The sequence below is a fragment of the Eumetopias jubatus genome, unplaced genomic scaffold (genome assembly GCF_037043125.1).
Source record: "Eumetopias jubatus isolate StellerSeaLion01/CBP00866 unplaced genomic scaffold, mEumJub1_p1.0 scaffold_13, whole genome shotgun sequence".
Lineage (NCBI taxonomy): Eukaryota > Metazoa > Chordata > Mammalia > Carnivora > Otariidae > Eumetopias > Eumetopias jubatus.
The window spans coordinates 3,279,563-3,296,644 of NW_028274819.1; the positions used below are offsets into that span (position 1 = coordinate 3,279,563).

General features: G+C 55.4%; 1 protein-coding gene across 13 annotated transcripts in view; it reads left to right on the plus strand.

Annotated features, from left to right (window-relative positions):
• The window catches only part of SHANK2 (SH3 and multiple ankyrin repeat domains 2), a 427,977-nt gene that overhangs the window by 379,340 nt on the left and 31,555 nt on the right, over positions 1-17,082 (plus strand). The window lies entirely within an intron of this gene.

A 17,082-nucleotide genomic window follows, 5' to 3' on the forward strand; every position in this document is an offset into this window, starting at 1 on the left:
CCCTGTCATTTACAGCTGGCCCAGCCCCCCGGCTTCCGGCCACGTGGACACATCTCTGCAGGGAGCCGGGCAGACGCACGGGGCAGAGGGGGTGACGACAGGGGTCTCCCGGGCCGCTGTCCTCCAGCCGGCGTGGGCAGGATTCAGCCCAGGTGACCAGCCCTGGGAGGGCAGGTTTGGCGATGTGTGATGGCCTGAACCTGCGGGTGCCAGGTGTGTCCCCATGGCCCGGGAGGGAGCCTGTGTGCGCAGAGTCAGGCCTGGGCCCCACCCTGCCCATCTCAGTCATGCAGGGCCACACCCCTTTCCCCGGGTCCCCCGCCAGTAGCCACACCCTCGCCTGGCTTTCCAGGGCCTGAGGACCCGCCATGCTCCTTGGGCTCCCGAGGGCTGAGCCCTGCTCCCTACTAGTGGGCCATCCTGCTGCCCTGCTGGCCCAGGCTCCCCCCCGTTGGCCGTCCTCATGCCGAACTGCATGCCCTTCAAAGGCAGGACGCTTACGTTACACAATGCTTGATTTAACAGAGATGGCCTCACGGACATCAGATAGACCGGTGGATGGAAGGACGGACGGGCGGACGGATGGATGGATGAAGCGTTGAGGTGGATGAATAGGTGGGGAGCTGGGAGAAACGGACGGGCGGATGGATGGATAACGGGTCGGGTTGATAGAGGGACAGGTCAGCCAGTGGAGGACGGATGGATGGACTGACAGACGGGTGATGGGCAGGAGGGAAGGAGGAAGCATATTTGCAGGAACTTCTTCCGGCAGTGAGCATCGCCCCCGGTGTCAGCCCCGTCCCATTCAGCAGGGGCAGGAGGGCTGTTGGGGCACTGGAGTCTGTCTCCCAGCCAAGGCGCACATCTGCCTGCCGCCCTGCTCCCCAGCACCCCTTGGGCAGATGTGAACCTGGCAGCACAGCCCGGGTTAGCTCAGAGCGGCTAGGGAGCACCAGCCCCCAGCGCACCCAACAGCCTGGGCTCTGGGGAGCAGTCGGAGCATCAGCTGACTGCGGGGCCACGTGTTGCTGAAACTTACGGGGGGGGGTGACACACTAGAACGGCTGTCACACATCCGGGGCCCCCAGCAGCCCCAGGACGCGGTCCTTCTCTCATCCAGCTGGCGCAGAAGCAAGAGCATGGACCCCGGGGCCAGATGGCGGGCCAAGAGTCCTGCCCCGACCCCTCATGTGGCTCCCGTATGTGAGGGGGGGATGGTGACAGGAGCTGCCTCCCGGTCCAGCGAGGACTCAGTGAGCCCCTGCCCTCCTGGCACGGCCCCCAGCAAATGCTCGCTCCTACTTCTCCTTCCCGAAGAGATGGAGCCTGGCGTGAGTCTGGGGAGCCCGCCAGAAGCCGTGCAAGGGGCCAGCGCGCACCCAGAGAGGAGCGAAGCACTGACCCTCGCCACAGCGTGGACGAGCCTCGAAAACATGACGCTGAGTGAAAGGAGCCACACACACAGACCGCATGTTGCATGACTTCATTGCCCAGAACAGGCAAATCCAGGGAGACAGAAAGGAGATGAGCGGTTGCCAGGGCTGGGGGGAGGGGGGGCGGGGAGGGGCAGCCCGTGGGTACAAGGTCTCCTTTGGGACACTGAGCATGTTCTGGAACTAGAAGGAGGTGGTGGTTGCTCATCACTGTGAGGCGCTAAATGCCACTGATTGTGTTGTGCACTTGAAAAGGGTGCATTTTTCATTATACAAATTTCACCTCAATTTTTACAAAAGTACACATAAACCAAAAAAAAAAAAAAAAAAAACAGCTTGTGGGAGCAGGTCGTTGGGGAACGGGGAGGCGCCGGCATGGCTGAGGCAGAGAATGCCGGGAGAGTGGGCGGGCGGCGGGGCCGTGGGACCGGATCCCGTGGGCCTCGGGGGGGGGGGGGGGCAGTCTGCCACGGGCTGTTTCTCGGGCTCACGCTGGCTTTGGTGGAGAAGGCGGGCCACGGGAGAATGTGACTTCTCTCAAGGTCTCCCCCAGGCAGCTCCTGGCGCGTGTGGCGTCTGCACGTGGACCCGTCCCCAGCAGGCCGCTGCCCCGCCGCTCCGGCTCCCATCGGGCCACCCAGGGCCACGTGCTGGTGGGGAAGAGTGTCTGGGTTGGCGCTGGCTGCCCCGTGGGGTCCAGGCCTGCCTTTGGGGGCAGCCGACAAGAGCAGGTGGCCAGCTGCTGCCCTCTCGGGGGGCCCGGGGACACCCCCTCCTACCACCTGATGGAGGCGGCCAGATCTGGGGGTGTTGAAAGCGCACGTTTTGTTTATTTTTTCTTAAACGCCCACAAAAGCACTTGCAGAGCTCGGGAGAGCTTGCTCATTTCAATGCAGCGTGTCTTCCTTCCTTGCCATTCTCTGTGGAGACTCCTCGGGGACGCACCAGGAGAGCGTGCCTGGTGCTGGGACCCTCAAAGGCCCTCCCCATGCCGTCTGAGCAGGGGCCCGGCCCGGCAGGTGCACCACCACTGCACGCGCTCACGGGGCCTTCTCAGCCGTGGAGCGCTTGCCCAGACGCCCTGTGAAGGGGTCGTGGTACCACCAGGTGCGGGGCGGCACGCAGAACCCTGCCCAGCCAGCACCTTCAGAGACCCAGGGAGAAAGGGACTGAACCAGGTGTTTCTGGGCTGAGCTGCGTCCCCACAAGAGATGTTGAAGGCCTGACCCCCAGAATGTGGCTGTAGATGGAGGTGGGGTCTTTCAGTGGGTGATCAAGGTAACACGGGGTCACCGGGGTGGCCCTGATCCGGTGTGACCGGGGTCCTTACGAGAAGAGCGGATCAGGACACAGACCCGCACGGAGGGACGACCCCGTGAGGACCCAGGGGGAGCAGGGCCGTCACACACGAGGAGCGAGGCCTCAGGGGACCCCGCCCTGCCCGCGCCTGCATCTCAGGTGTCGGCCTCTGGGACCCGGGGCACACTGAGTGTGGGACTGTGTCATGGCTGCATGCACTGACTCACACACAGGCCTTAAACCCCAGCTTCTGACGCAAGTCTCAGAAAGGAGTCCAGCGGACCCCCTGTGCCCGCCTCATGGGCCCTGACCACCCAGCTCTGGCTTCCAGGGCTTCACAGACGGTCCCCTGGGGGAGCATCCCCGGGCCCTCCCCCCCAGAGCCGAGCCCCCCCACATCCACACCCAAAGGGTGAAGTCACACTGATACAGTGGGATTTGGAGGTAGCCGTGGCAACCGCCCGCCAACGAGCCTGTGTCTTCCTGGTGGCTTCTGGGGTGCGGTCTTCACTAGGCCGGAAGCCGCGCCTGCCGCCACGGGGCCTCCCCACCAGTGAGCCTCTCAGAAGACACGGTGTCCGTTTTAGGGATACTTTTTCTTAAGTTGAGGTGATATCCACACGGCACAAAATTAACCGTTTTAAAGTGAACAATTCAGTGGCAAGCTGGGCCCTCCCGCCGTGGCAGAGGGGACGGCTGCCCCTTTCAGGGTGGTCTCCACGTGGGGGAGAAGTAGCCCCCAGGGCCCCCCGCGGACGGCGCCCCCGCCCCAGGCTCGAGCTGCGCCGCGTGCCTGACCTCACCACCGCCCAGTGGGCGCGCACGGAGCCAGCATGGGTTCCTGGACCTCAAGCGACACCTTCCCCCTTTTCTTTTCTTTTTTTTTTTTTAAAGATTTTATTTATTTGAGAGAGAGAGAGAATGAGAGATAAAGAGCACGAGAGGGAAGAGGGTCCGAGGGAGAAGCAGACTCCCGCCGAGCAGGGAGCCCGATGCGGGACTCGATCCCGGGACCCCGAGATCATGACCTGAGCCGAAGGCAGTCGCTTAACCGACTGAGCCACCCAGGCGCCCAACACCTTCCCCCTTTTCTTAAATATTTGTTAATTGTGGTAAAAACACCTAACGTTAAATTTACCGTCTGAGCCGTGTTTAAGCGCACAGCTCCGGGGCATTAACTGCACCCACACTGTTGTGCAGCTGTCCCCACCATCCGTCTCCAGAGCGGCTTCACCTTCCAGAGGGAAACGGCGCCCTCCGCTCCCCCAGCCCCGGTGCCCACCACCATGAATCTGATGACCCCGGGGCCCCCACATGAGCAGAATCCTACAGGATTTGTCCTCCTGTGACTGGCATCTTTCACTCTGTGTGACGTCACGTGAGAGCAGGTGTCAGAATGTCCCTCCTTCCTGAGCCTGGAGAGTATCCCATCGTGTGCATGGACCACGCCTCATCCACAAACACGGATGGTGTCCACGTTGTGGCTGTTGGGACCGGGGGATGTGAGAACCTGTTCGAGTCTCTGCCTTCAGGTCTTTGAGGGAGGCACCCCAGAGTGGAACCACTGCATCCCATGGTAATTCTGGGCGCACTGTTCTCCCTTGTGGCTGCGCTGTTTCGTGTTCCCACCGAGCCTTTTCCTTATGGTGCCCACGTCCCACATGTACGGAAGACCGGATGCAGTGCGCATCATCAATGGAAGGACAGGGGTGATGGGCCCTGAAGATGCATCTCTGGCCCAGAACCTGGAAATGGTGAACTTTAACCCCCAAACTCCAGCGCTCCGCTCCTGATGCATATATGAACGTCAAGGCCCGCATACACTCCACATCCGTGGTCATTAGGGAAACAAACCAACACCACAAGGAGAGGCCCCCTCACACCCAACAGGACGGCTCTGGTTGGAGGACAGTGACAAGGGTTGCAGAGAATGCAGAGAAGCGGAAGCCTGCACGGCCGGTGGGAATGTGCAACGGGGAGAACTTGGCAGGGGCTCAGGACTTAAACTCAGAGCCTCAGTCTGATCCAGCAGGTTCCACTCGGGCGTGGCCTGACTGCCTGGTTCCACGGCGAGCGCATGGCCATCACTGCAGGCTGTGTGTCCTGGGGCAAATTGCCCGCCTTCTCTGGTCTGCCGTTGGTGAGATGGGAGGTTCTGCGCATGACACACTGGCCCCGAGCCGGCTCCAAGCCCCTGCCAGCCCCCTCCCTGACCACCTCGAGGGGAGGGAGGGCAGACGTGGGACAGCCTGTCCTCAGCCCCTCCCTTGTGAGGTGGGAATGTGTTCCACGGAACCACGAGTGGATGATGTCCGCCCCCAGCCCCACTTTCTGGAAGAGCGGGGACCATGGCTTGGTGCTCTGTGTGGCCCGGAGCCAGGACGCCCCTCTACACCAGCCCCAGAAGCTACACAACCCGCCGACGCCCGCGCCCTCCCTGCCGCACCCCGGCCACCCCGCCATGTGCCTCCCCACGGGCAGGTCGGCCCTCCTGTGCCCCCAGGGCACGGGGACCCTCTGGGGGGCGGCCGCCGCTTCGGTTGGCAGCGACAGGGTCCTGACCGTCTCTTTGTGTCCGTCGCTGCCCGCGTTTCACTGTCCAGCTAGTCTGCTGAGAGGTGACAATCACGACGTGCGTTTCTGGAGCGTTTCTTTGCGGCGTATCCAGCCCCAGGCTGAAATCTCCGACCCTTCTGCAGTCCACAGCTTCCCCGTTGTGCAGACGAGGAGCCTGAGGCTCAGAGGTAAAGTTCTGGCAGACCTGGTAGAGCAGGACGGGACCCCGGGACCGGCCGCCTGGCCTGGCCCCCACAGCCTCCTCCCTGCCCTCGCCCTGGCCGCAGCCACGGTCCCTGGGTGCCGCCTGCAGGAGGGGCCACTTCCCCGGGCAGCCTTGGCCTCCGGCGGGAGGGGCCGGATATGTGCACACTGTGCCGGGGCTCCGAGTGCCCAGGACGGGGCTGCCCCTCCCTGGTGAGGTGGCCTGGGTAGCAGCAGGGATGCAGGGGGCCACGCAGCGTCTCCAGCGAGGAGACGCCCCCTCGGAAGCCCAGGCTGACTTCATACGCATTAGTCCTGTTGCGAAGCTGCTAGAATCCTGTTTTAGTGATTGGCCTTCTGACTTAAGAGCAAAACGACTGTTTTAAACACACCGGGAAGTCAACCACTTTAGGATTCCCCGGCCGGAATCAGGCCCACCTGAGCCCACAGGGGCTATTCCAGAATGACGTCCAGGCTCTACCCAGAGGAAGGGGGCAGCCTGCGTCTGCCTTCAGGCCAGCCACCAGCACCCTGTTGGGAGGGCTTAAGTCAAGGGGTCCTGGGAGCGGCGGCAGAACTTTGTAGAGAACGTGGTCCGGGAAAGGTAATACTTATGTCGAGGACCAGGCCTCAATGGCCCTCCGCCCTGCATGGGACCAGCCCAGACCAAGGCTGCAGAGTTCAAGGCCATGTTGGAGGAGCCAGGCCAAGTGGGAGGAAAGGTCCAGAACATCATGCAGAGCAGCACTGGGGGCATCTTGTCTGCAGCGGCTGGCACATCCCTGGGAGGGGGTCAGGGTGCTCTCGGGGTGGAGGGTGGAACCAGCAGGTGCACGAAGGTGAGCTGAGGTCCAGCTGGGCTCCCACAGATGCCGTACCTCGGGAAGGGGCAAATCCCCATCACCAGGGCTGTTTGGGAGGGAAGGGAGGAGGGAAGGGGGTCTTCCTGCTGTTAGGATAGGGGGAGCATTAGGAAGCATTGCTGGGTGAGTCTTCCTTGGGGAGGGGGCCTCATGAGGGGCTACAGCGAGTGGGGCCTGTCACCGTCCCGTGGGTAATCTGCCTTCCGCCAGCTGAGCCCAGCCCACACTGTTCACAGGCCTGCCCACAGCTGAGCCCAGTCCAGACCCCAGGCTGCTAATTACCCGCCAGACACACGCAGGGCCACCTCAGCTATGGGTTTACCACAGGGTCCCAGTTACCCTCAGACCACAAGGTGGGGTGGGGGCTCCGTCAGAGGGACAAGGAGCCCTGGGGAGGGGGGGCTGGAAGGATGGCGTCCTGGGCAGCTCTTAACCCCACCTCCACCTCGACACAACCAGAGGAGCTGCCCAGGGGCTGGGGAGGGGGTGCTGGGGAGCAGATGGACCCCTGCCTTGTCCTGCCCTGGCCTTGGCGTGAGTTTATCCTGCAACCGTGAGGCCCTGCCTCCCTCCCTGACCTGCCCTGGGAGCCTGTTGGCTTTTGCTCCTTCATTTCACCAAATGCCAAGTTCTCTTGTCTTGTGTCGGGACGTCCGGTGCTCCCGGCAGAACGTGGACCACGCCTGTATACGCACATGGATGCCTATGCGGTGGGGTGAGGGAAGCAGCTTGTCTCCATGCTGGAGGGGACCTTCTACCACGTTCCAGACCACTGAGCCCCCAGAAGCCTCAGTGAACTGGCATTTAGCTCCCTCCCTTCTATAGAATGGGCTGGGATACACATGTTTCCTGCCCATCAGATGCACACACCAGACTGCCACCAGCGTCCTGCGCGGCAGGTGGGAAGTCAGGCTGACCAGGGTCCCAGCAGCAGGTGTCGGCAGAGCCGGACACCCGCAGCCCTAAGGCCAGGCCGTGCAGAAGTTCTGGGCCGTTCATAGGATTGATGCCAGAACCATGCAAAGTCCTCAGCATAGGGACACATTGGAAGGGCTCACGTAACGTGCCCTCTTGATCTTGCTTCGCTAGTCATGCTGCAGACACGGCCAGGCCCCCTCCCATTATTCCAGTGGTAAGCCTGGGCCTCTGGACCCGAAAAGCTCCCGTGGGGCCTTGGCGTCGGCCACAGTGGCCACGCTGAGTGGGAGCGATGAGGGCGGGCAGCTCCGGGAGGTGGGGATGGGGCCAGGAGGGGGATATGCTGTCACGGAAGGTCACCCTGGCTTCCCAGCCCGGCCAGGCAGCCTCCACATGACGTTTGTAAGCTGCTGGTCTTGAACTGAAATGACAGATATTCACCAGGAGAATGACAAGGTAATGAACGGGCTGAGAGCCCCCCAAGCCCCCGATTCGTGCCCAGATCAGCCCCAGCAGGAGCACAGGAAGTGACGGACACCTGTCCTCACAGGACCGACCCCCAGCAGAACAGAGACGAAGGCTGCTCAGATCAGAAAGTCAGAAAGACCAGCTTGCAAGCCCACACTTGCCCAAGAGAAGAGCTGGGGGGATGTGGGGCTGGGGGTGCAGCGGCCCCTCCCCAGCAGAGCAGAGCCTCTGGCTTTGCCTCCACAGGTGTCACACACCCGTCCTCACCCCTGCCTGTGGGATTGGCAGAAACCAGCGGGGGCTCACTCTCCCAGGACTGTGGATGGAGCCGCCGGGGCTCAAAGCCCTGGTCCCGGGTCACTTGCTCCCTTGGGAAACAGGGAGCTGGGACCTGAATGCATGTGTTGGACCCCCCATTGTGTTTCCACATTCCCAGATACTTACTGAGAACCTGCTGTGGTTCGGGATCTCAGCATCGTGATGCATGCTGACGCGTGAGGCCAGCCGCTCCTGTGCTCAGCACAGGACACGCCATCCACGCATGCATGCGGCTTTGCGGCTAACCCAAGTGAACGCAGAAATGCGCCCCACGGTGCTTGCATGGGCCCCGCGGGTCGGGCAGCACAGGAAGAAAGCAGCCACGCTCTGGGCCCACACCAGGGGGTTGCACCCACGGCTGGCTGCTGCACGCAAGCCCTCTGCTCAGCGCCTGCCCGCGCTGCACGCAAGCTTCCTTGAGGGGGCGTGGAGTGGAGCTCCGGGCTGGAGGAAGTCCCGGGCAGGGCAGCCCACCCACTGCTGCACGCCGGCTGCCCAGAGAGGAGCGTGGCATTTGAGGCCAAAGCACCTGGCCAACCCCGGGGCAGCTTCGCTTCCTCCGCACAAGCCCCAGGGGTGAGGCCGCCTGGCTGGGCTCCGACAGAGGGCTACTTCGGAGAAGCGGATGGTGACCTTCTCTCTCCTCCAGTGCTGTTGTAACTGAGGGAATAACATGCTCGGAAGGTGACTGGACAGGCTGAGGGCATCCTTGAAGGACTTCGTGTGAGCAGGTGGCCAGCCAGCCCATGCCCGAGGCTGGGTGAGGGGCCGGGCTGTCAGAGACCCATGTCCAGAGGGACGCAGGTCCCTGGGAAGGGCGTGAGCTGACACCATGCCACCGGAAAGCAGAGGAGACAAGATCGGGGATGGAATGAACCATGCTTGCAGACAAGCGGAGAATCACAACCTGAACTGCGTCACATTCGCACAACTCCCAGAGCACACACGAGAACACTCACCGAGGCTGCCCCGGGAGGGCGGGAGCAACTGGGCGGCAGGCAGGAGTCTCCCCATTCGGCACCTTGTGAATCACGTCCCATGCGCACCGTTTCCTATATGAAAGCGTCTGCAGATTTGATTGGAGAAATGTCCGGTAAGACAGCGGCTTGCAGCCATGCGCTAGGGGCCAGCTTTCCCCAGACCCCGCTGACTGAGGCCACGGGAGAGCCACCGCTGACAAAACAGCAGGAGACGGCGGCCACACGGTTTTTGGAAGCCTGGCGTCCAGTCGGACCCTTGGCGGCCGGAGGGGAAGCACCCCACACAGGCTCCCTCTGGTGGTGCAGGCAAGCCGGGGCCCAGGACACCTGCACAAGGAGCCCTTAGAGCCCTCAACCCCAGGCCCCGCACAGGCATCCCAGGGACACACTGGTACAGCACACGGCAGCACACACCACGGAGGCGGCTCACGGTGGAAAACTGGGTGTCGTCAGGAGAGACGGACGCCTCCAGGTGCCGCCCTGGGGCTGTCTCCAGGATGCACTGTTAGGTGGAAGAGGCAAGGTCCAGAAAAGTGTGACCGGTATGCTCCCATCTGTGCAGGCTGGGAACAGATACCCTCATGCACCCCACCACACACACAGGAATCTGCTCATTTCTTCTTTTTAGTGGAAAGATCATCCACACACCCCATTTTTTTCAATTGAGTGCTGCCTCTGGGGCCCGGGGGGAGGAAGACAAAGAATTCCAAGTACCAGTTGTTTCATAGATCAGATTATGAAATTGGGTGAAAATTGCACATAATTGTAAAACACCAATCAACATTTTAAAAAGTCAAAAACAAAATAATGTAAATGAACATAACCACTAATTAAATTAGTGGCATTCATGGAGAAATCATTTCAAGCGACAGTGCATACGGCTGCAAGCGGAAGGCAGGAAGTCTTGAGCTCTGTTCGGTAATTAGACCGTTGGTCCTGGCGCCGTGTTGTTATCCTGAAGCTAATGATCGTAATGGCTGATTAACAGATGACGCGCATGCAGACAGAGAGATTGGGCAAGCAAACAAACCATTACCTTCACGTCAGTCATTAGGAGCCCAGACTTTTAGCAAAGAGAGAAAAGTGTAAAATCAGAGACGTACGAGTCCTGTTCTCAGTTGCAGTTGAGGTTGTTAGCAGATGCGCACCCAGAGCCCAAACACCCCGTCTCTGCAGCAAGCTACACAATGTCCCGGGAAGACGCTGCACGGAGCAGATGCCAGACAACTGGAGCACGAAGGTAAGAGTGGCCCTGGGCAGCCAAGGGGCGTCAGGAGGGAAGCAGTAAAGCGTGGGGCGTGCGGGCAGGGCCCAGGGACACAGCCGCTCCGGTGGCCAATGCTGGGACAGTGTAAGCAGCTGAGTAAACAAAGTAGTTCTGGATTATAACCCGAAGTGTAACACAAGGAATATCCATGAGTCCTACGGATGTGAATAGACAGCTGAACATGGAAAGAGAATAGACAAATTCTCCCCTGAAAAAGAATCCCTAAACTTCATGAGGCTGGCTACCCTGCTCTTGCTTTCGGCGACATGGGCCTTAACCACACCCCGAGGTACAGCCGAGCACAGTGACTTCCTGCCATCAGGGACAGTACGGCCGGGACCTGACGTGCACCCCAGCAGTTGAGCAAGGTCATCATCACGGGTACGAGTCAGGTGAGGAGCATGAGCCCGGATGTGATGGGGTCCTCCTCCCAAACCCACAGCCCAGTCTGACCGTGAGGGGGAAATTGTGATTAAGAGGTTGTCTACAAAATTCCTGATACAGACTCAGAACTGTCAAGGTCATCAAAACCAAAGAAGGTCAGAAAGCTGTCACAGCCGAGAGGAGTCTAAAGAGACTCGGCTGACGGTAATGTGGGGTCCTGGATGGGGTCCTGGACAGAAGAGGCACACTGGGTAACAATTAAGGAGATTGGAATAGACGTAGGCTTCAGTTAATATAATAACATGTCAAAATTGGTTCCAGATGCACCACCCTAATGTAAGGTGTACACAGAGGGGCCCGGGGAAGCTCTCCGTGCTGCCTCCCTCCCAAGTTCTGTGCACATCTGAAGCTGTTCTAAAATAAAAAGCTTGTTTAAAAAACAAAGGATAGGGCGCCTGGGTGGCTCAGTTGGTTAAGCGACTGCCTTCGGCTCAGGTCATGATCCCAGAGTCCCGGGATCGAGTCCCGCATCGGGCTCCCTGCTCAGCGGGGAGCCTGCTTCTCCCTCTGACCCTCCCCCCCCGCCGTGTACTCTCTCATTCTCGCTCTCTCAAATAAATAAATCTTTAAAAATAAAATAAAATAAAAATAAATAAATAAAAACAAAGGATAGTCACTGCAGCAGATTCAAATATATTAAAAATGGTTTTCAAAAAAAAAATGGTTTTCAAACATCCCTGAATTCTTAAAGAATGGGTCGCTTCGGAAGGAACAAACTCATTAATCTGAAAACTGGTAAAAAAAAAAAAAACAAAAAAAAAAAAACAAGCATTTAGCTCACCCTTCTTAGTGTCCTGGGGACAGTCGAACCGTTGAGAAAGGCAAGTTTCTCTTTAAAAATTATTCCAACTAATAACAGGAGAGGGAACAGCAGTAGAATATCGCCATTTCACACCCCCAGAGGCAGAGAGTCCAGGGGCTGCTACAGACGGGCACTGGATCCGGCTGGCCACCCCCGAACACCCACCCCCTCCGACTAAATCTTACCACACAAAACGCGCAGACTTTCAGGGTCGCCTGATGTGGGGGCACAGGGCACCACCTGCCCCGATCACACCTGAACATGGTCCAGCTTCCGACTTCCAGCCGACAGCAAGACAGAGGGAGCGTGACGGGCAAAATGGAGGGTGCAACGTCTTTGTTCCTCTAACATGTGGGTCCCCAGGGGGCCAAGAAAGCCGGTAGATTAAATGAGACAAGTGACATGCCAGCCAGATGCGACGGATAGCCCTCATGACTCCACTAAGCCGACCGTGCACATGGGCGCAGGCATGAGACCACCTCAGCCACGAGAGGGCATTTATGTGACGATCCGAGTTGCTCTTTGAGGTGATCATGATATTGTGGCTATTACGTTTTTACCACAGGGCTGGATCTTTAAATAAAGAGCATGCTGACCTGCCTTCAGGCGAGGTGATAGGAAGCTGGAATTCCTTCCACGAGGATGCGCCGAGGGCAGGGGTGCGTGGGGGAGGGAGGAACTGGGACACCACGGGCACATCCTTGCTGGTGCTGGTGGATGAGATGGCGGCGGTCAGTCATCCAGTGTAACTGCCTCTCTGCTTTTGCATGTTTGAGGGACTTTTTCCATAATAGAAATGGTAGAAATGAGCTTCTTTTCCAATGAGTAGACTTTAGGTGTTAGCAGCTTTAACTTAGAGAAAAGAGAGTGAAAAGCACAGAGAATTCCCATATACTCCCTCCTCACCCCACCCCACGCACCACTTCCCCTACTTGCAACATCTGGTTCTGGTGTAGTGCATTTGGGACAATTCATGAACCAGCATGGATACGTTATGATTAAGTAGAGTCCACCACTGACCTCAGGGTTCACTCTGCTTTGTACAGTCTATGGGTTTGGACAAATGACATGTGTCTAGCACTACCATACAAGAGCCCTGGCAGAATGACAGGCTCAGAGCCCTCAAATTCCTATGTGCTCCACCTGTTCATCTCTCCCTCCTGCATCCTCTGGCAGCCCCTGATCTTGACTGTCTCCACGGTTTTGACTTTTCCAGCATTTTCTGTAGTTAGGATCACACTGTAGTATGGATGGAGACTTTTCAGATTGGCTTCTTTAAATAAGATGCATGTAAGGTTCCTTTGTGTCTTTTTGCGGCTTGAAAGCTGTTTCTTTTGAACACTGAATCATATTTCTTGGTCTGGATGTCCCACAGCTTGTTCATCCATCCACCTGCTGAAGGACACCTTGGTTGTGTCCAAGTTTTGGCAATTATGGATAAAGCCGCTATAAACATTTGTGTGTGGGTTTTTGTGTGGACATAGGCATTCAGCTTATTTGGGGTAAATACAAAGGTGTGCAGTTGCTGGACTGTATGGTAAGAGCATGTTTGGTTTTGTAAGAAACTGCCGGTCCATCTTCCAGAGTGGCTGCACCATCTTGCATTCCCACCAGCAGTGAGCGAGAGTTCCCAGTGCTCCACATCCTTGCCAGCATTTGGCATCAGCGTTCTAGATTTGGGCCACCCTGATAGGTGTGCACTGGTATGTCGTTTTAATTTGCGATTCCCTAATGATATATGACGTGGAGAATCTTTACGTGCTTATTTGCCATCTATACGTCTTCTTTGGCAAGTGTCTGTTCAGATCTTTTGCCTATTTTTTAATTGGGTTGCTTATTTCCTTATTGTTGACTTTTAAGAGTTCTTTGTGTGTTTGGATGCCAGTCCATTATCTGTGTTTTACAAAGAATTTCTTCCACTCTGTGGCTCTTCTTGTTCTCTTGACAGTGTCTCTTGCAGAGCAGAGGTTTTCATTTTAATGAAGTCCTACTTACCAATTTTTTCTTTAATGGTTAGTCATTGCCAGACTCGGGTCATGCAGATACTCTTTTGCATTATCTTCTAGGAGTCTTGTAGTTTTGTGTCTCACATTTAGGTCAATGACCCATTTGGGGTTAAGTTTTTGTGAAAGGGTGTAAGGTCTGGGTCTAGATTCTTTTTTTTTTTTCTTTGCAGGTGGGTGTCCTATTGTTCCAGCCCTTTGTTGAAAAGTCTGTCTCTTGTCCACTCAATGGCCTTTGCTTGTCTGTCAAAGATCGAATGACTGTATCTGTGTGGGTCTGTTTCTGTGCTCTGTCTTCTGTTCTGCTGATCGATTTGTCTAGTCCCTCACCAGTACCCAACTACTGTAGTTTTATACTAAGTCCTAAAGTCAGGTGGTACCAGTTTTCTGATTTCAGTATTGAGTTGGCTCTTCTGGGTCTTGTGCCTCCGTAGAAACTTTAGAGTTAGCTTGTCAGTATTCACAAAACAGACTCAGACAGAAATGCACTCCTTAGGGGCTGCTCCTAAACATGCACTGCCTGCCGGGGAGCATTGTGCACAGATGAAGGAATTACTATAGAAAGTGAGGCGGCAGGGCAAGGCTGGCAGCTCCGGTGGCACCCGGGGCATGAAGGGCCTCACAGTGTTCCATGTCATGATAAGTGTGTTCTGGGGTCTTCCCTCGTCAGCTTCTTGGTGCCCGGGGTTCATCCCTATGGGTCCCACCCGGGGAATTATCATCAACACACCGGTGACCTGTTCCATTTACTGCTCTCTCTTTTGCTTTTTTTTTTTTAAGATTTATTTTATTATTTATTTGAGAAAGAGGGGAGAGAGGCAGAGGGAGAGAGACAATCTCAAGCAGACTCCCCACTGAGCATGGAGCCCAACGCAGGACTTGATCCCACAACTAAGATCATGACCTGAGCCAAAATCAAGAGTTGGACATTTAACCGACTGAGCCACCCAGGAGCTCCCATTTTTTTTTTAAAGATTTTATTTTATTATTTATCTTAGAGAGAGACTGCAGTGTCTTTTGGCTGATTGCAGTTCTGGCCCGACTCCACCCCTCTTTGAACCATCTGGTACCTCAAGTATCACTGGCTTGAGGAGGAAGCCCCGCTCCCCAGTGCTCACTCATTGAGTTCTAGATGCAAAATCACCTCCAAACGCAGAACACCTTCTTTGACTCACCTCTTCTGGCCATCAGCTGCCTTAAACGTCCACACCACTTGTGAGTATCTTATTCTACAACATAGTATCCGTTCCTGTCACCTTTTTTACATTTTGATGATTTCTGTGCCTGCTTAACCTAAAGTATGCTGACTCTGCAAAATGTTTGTGCACTCTAGTGATGTAGAAGGTGCTATTCTTCCAAGAAATACGTTGCTCTCCCCCTTGGAACCCGGGGACTGATAGATGACTCCAACCTGCCCACAACACGGGAATGGACGAAGTATCTAAAAACTGTCCCAAGTCCATGAGACTCCAGGGGCAGTCAGGAGGAGAGCATGTTCACAGGGAGTATCTGTCCCAGTGGAATTATACTGAAGTATGTTTTCAGGATGACTTTCTTATCTCTGCCATCTTTTGGCATAAATCATTTTTCTGCTTCCTATGAAAAAAAAAGAATTAATATGGAAGATAGAGCCCCAAACAAACATGCCATGGAAGAGATGAAGGACACAGATCATGCAGGGAGAATAGGAGTATGGAAAGGTATTATGAGTTTGCTCAGTGAGATAAGAGGAGATACTGCATCCTTGAAGTTAGAACAAAAAATACTCCTTTTTCAAGTCACAGTCACAAAACAAAATCAGACCTCTTAAATTTAAAAATACTACAGCAGAGGTGCCTGGGTGGCTCAGATGGTTAAGCGTCTGCCTTCGGCTCAGGTCATGATCCCGGGGTCCTGGGATCGAGCCCCCCATCGGGCTCCTGGCTCAGCAGGGAGCCTGCTTCTCCCTCTCCCACTGCCTCTCTCCCTGCTCATGCTCTCTCTCTCTCTCTCTGTCTCAAATGAATAAATAAAATCTTTAAAAAAAAATACTACAGGGGCGCCTGGGTGGCTCAGTTGGTTAAGCGACTGCCTTCGGCTCAGGTCATGATCCTGGAGTCCCGGGATCGAGTCCCGCATCGGGCTCCCTGCTCAGCAGGGAGTCTGCTTCTCCCTCTGACCCTCCCCCCTCTCATGTGCTCTCTCTCTCTTTCTCATTCTCACTCATTCAAAATAAATAAATAAATCTTTAAAAAAATAAAATAAAATAAAATAAAATAAAATACTACAGCAAATATGAAAACTCTGACAGGTGGATTACAAGATAAAACCGACAGGAATCTTCCAGAAAGAGAAGATGTGGGAAATTAAAGAGGAAAGATAATTAAATTGGAGGATCTGTCCAGAAGGAATAAGATTGCCTCAAAGAGAAAAGGAAAGCAAAGGAATGAATGGCCAAGACTTAGTTGAAGGAAGCATTCCGGAACAGAAGAGCATAAGTGTACCAATGGAAGAGCGCCTCCCACCCCCCACCCCCGACCCAGCATGGGAGGAGAGGGCAGAGGCACACACGTCAGCACACCGCAGACAGCCCGGAGCAGAGAGGCGATCTTGCGGGGCTCTCCAGCCTTGGTGGGGGGGGGGGGGGGCGGGTGAAGCAGGGAGCGGATGCACGTTCCATGAACATGATGGGGTCCCCAGATCCCTCCGGAACAAACCTGGAAACTAAAGTAAGTGAAGCATACCCTTCAAACTCCTGAAGCAAAATTCTTTCCAAACTAGACCTGTGTGGCCCAGGGAATGTATGTTCTGTAGTTACTATTCCATAAATATCAATTGGTTCAAGATGTTTGTTCAGATCATCTATGTCTCTACGGATTTTCTTGTCCTAAATAACAGCTTTATTGAGATATAATTCCTATCCATAAAATTCAACCACTTAAGTAGCCCAATGTGGTGGATTTTAGTATATTCACAGAATTTTGCAGCCATGAACACAGTCTAATTTTAGAACATTTTGTCACAGAAAGAGATCTCACGCCCATTGACAGTCATTCCTCACCCTCCATACCCGTCTCTTTGCTGCTAGGAGTAACGCTGTGAAATTTTATGTGCAGGTACTTGTGTGAGCCTGTCTTCAGTTCTCTTGGAAATATACCTGAGAGTGGAGTTTCTGGGTCATCTCATATCTCGTATCTCTGTGTTGAACTTTTTGAGGAACTGCCAAACTGTTACTCAAGTGGTTGAAGTCTCTCTTGTGTGATATTAATATAGGCGCTCCATCCATGAGAAACCTTGTGTTCATTTGCTTTTAACCTCTGTGTCTTTGTACCTGAAGGGCACACACAGCATATTAGATCTTTCTCTGTAATCCATTTTTATAATATTTGCCTTTTACCTGGACTTTTAGCCCCTTAACATTTAATGTAATTATTGGTGCCCTTCAGTGTGGGCCCACCAGTCTATTTGTTTCTGTTTATCTGTTCTCTTTTCTTCTCCCCCTTGTCTGCTTTTCTTGGACTATTTGACTACTTTTATTTTTTTTTTAA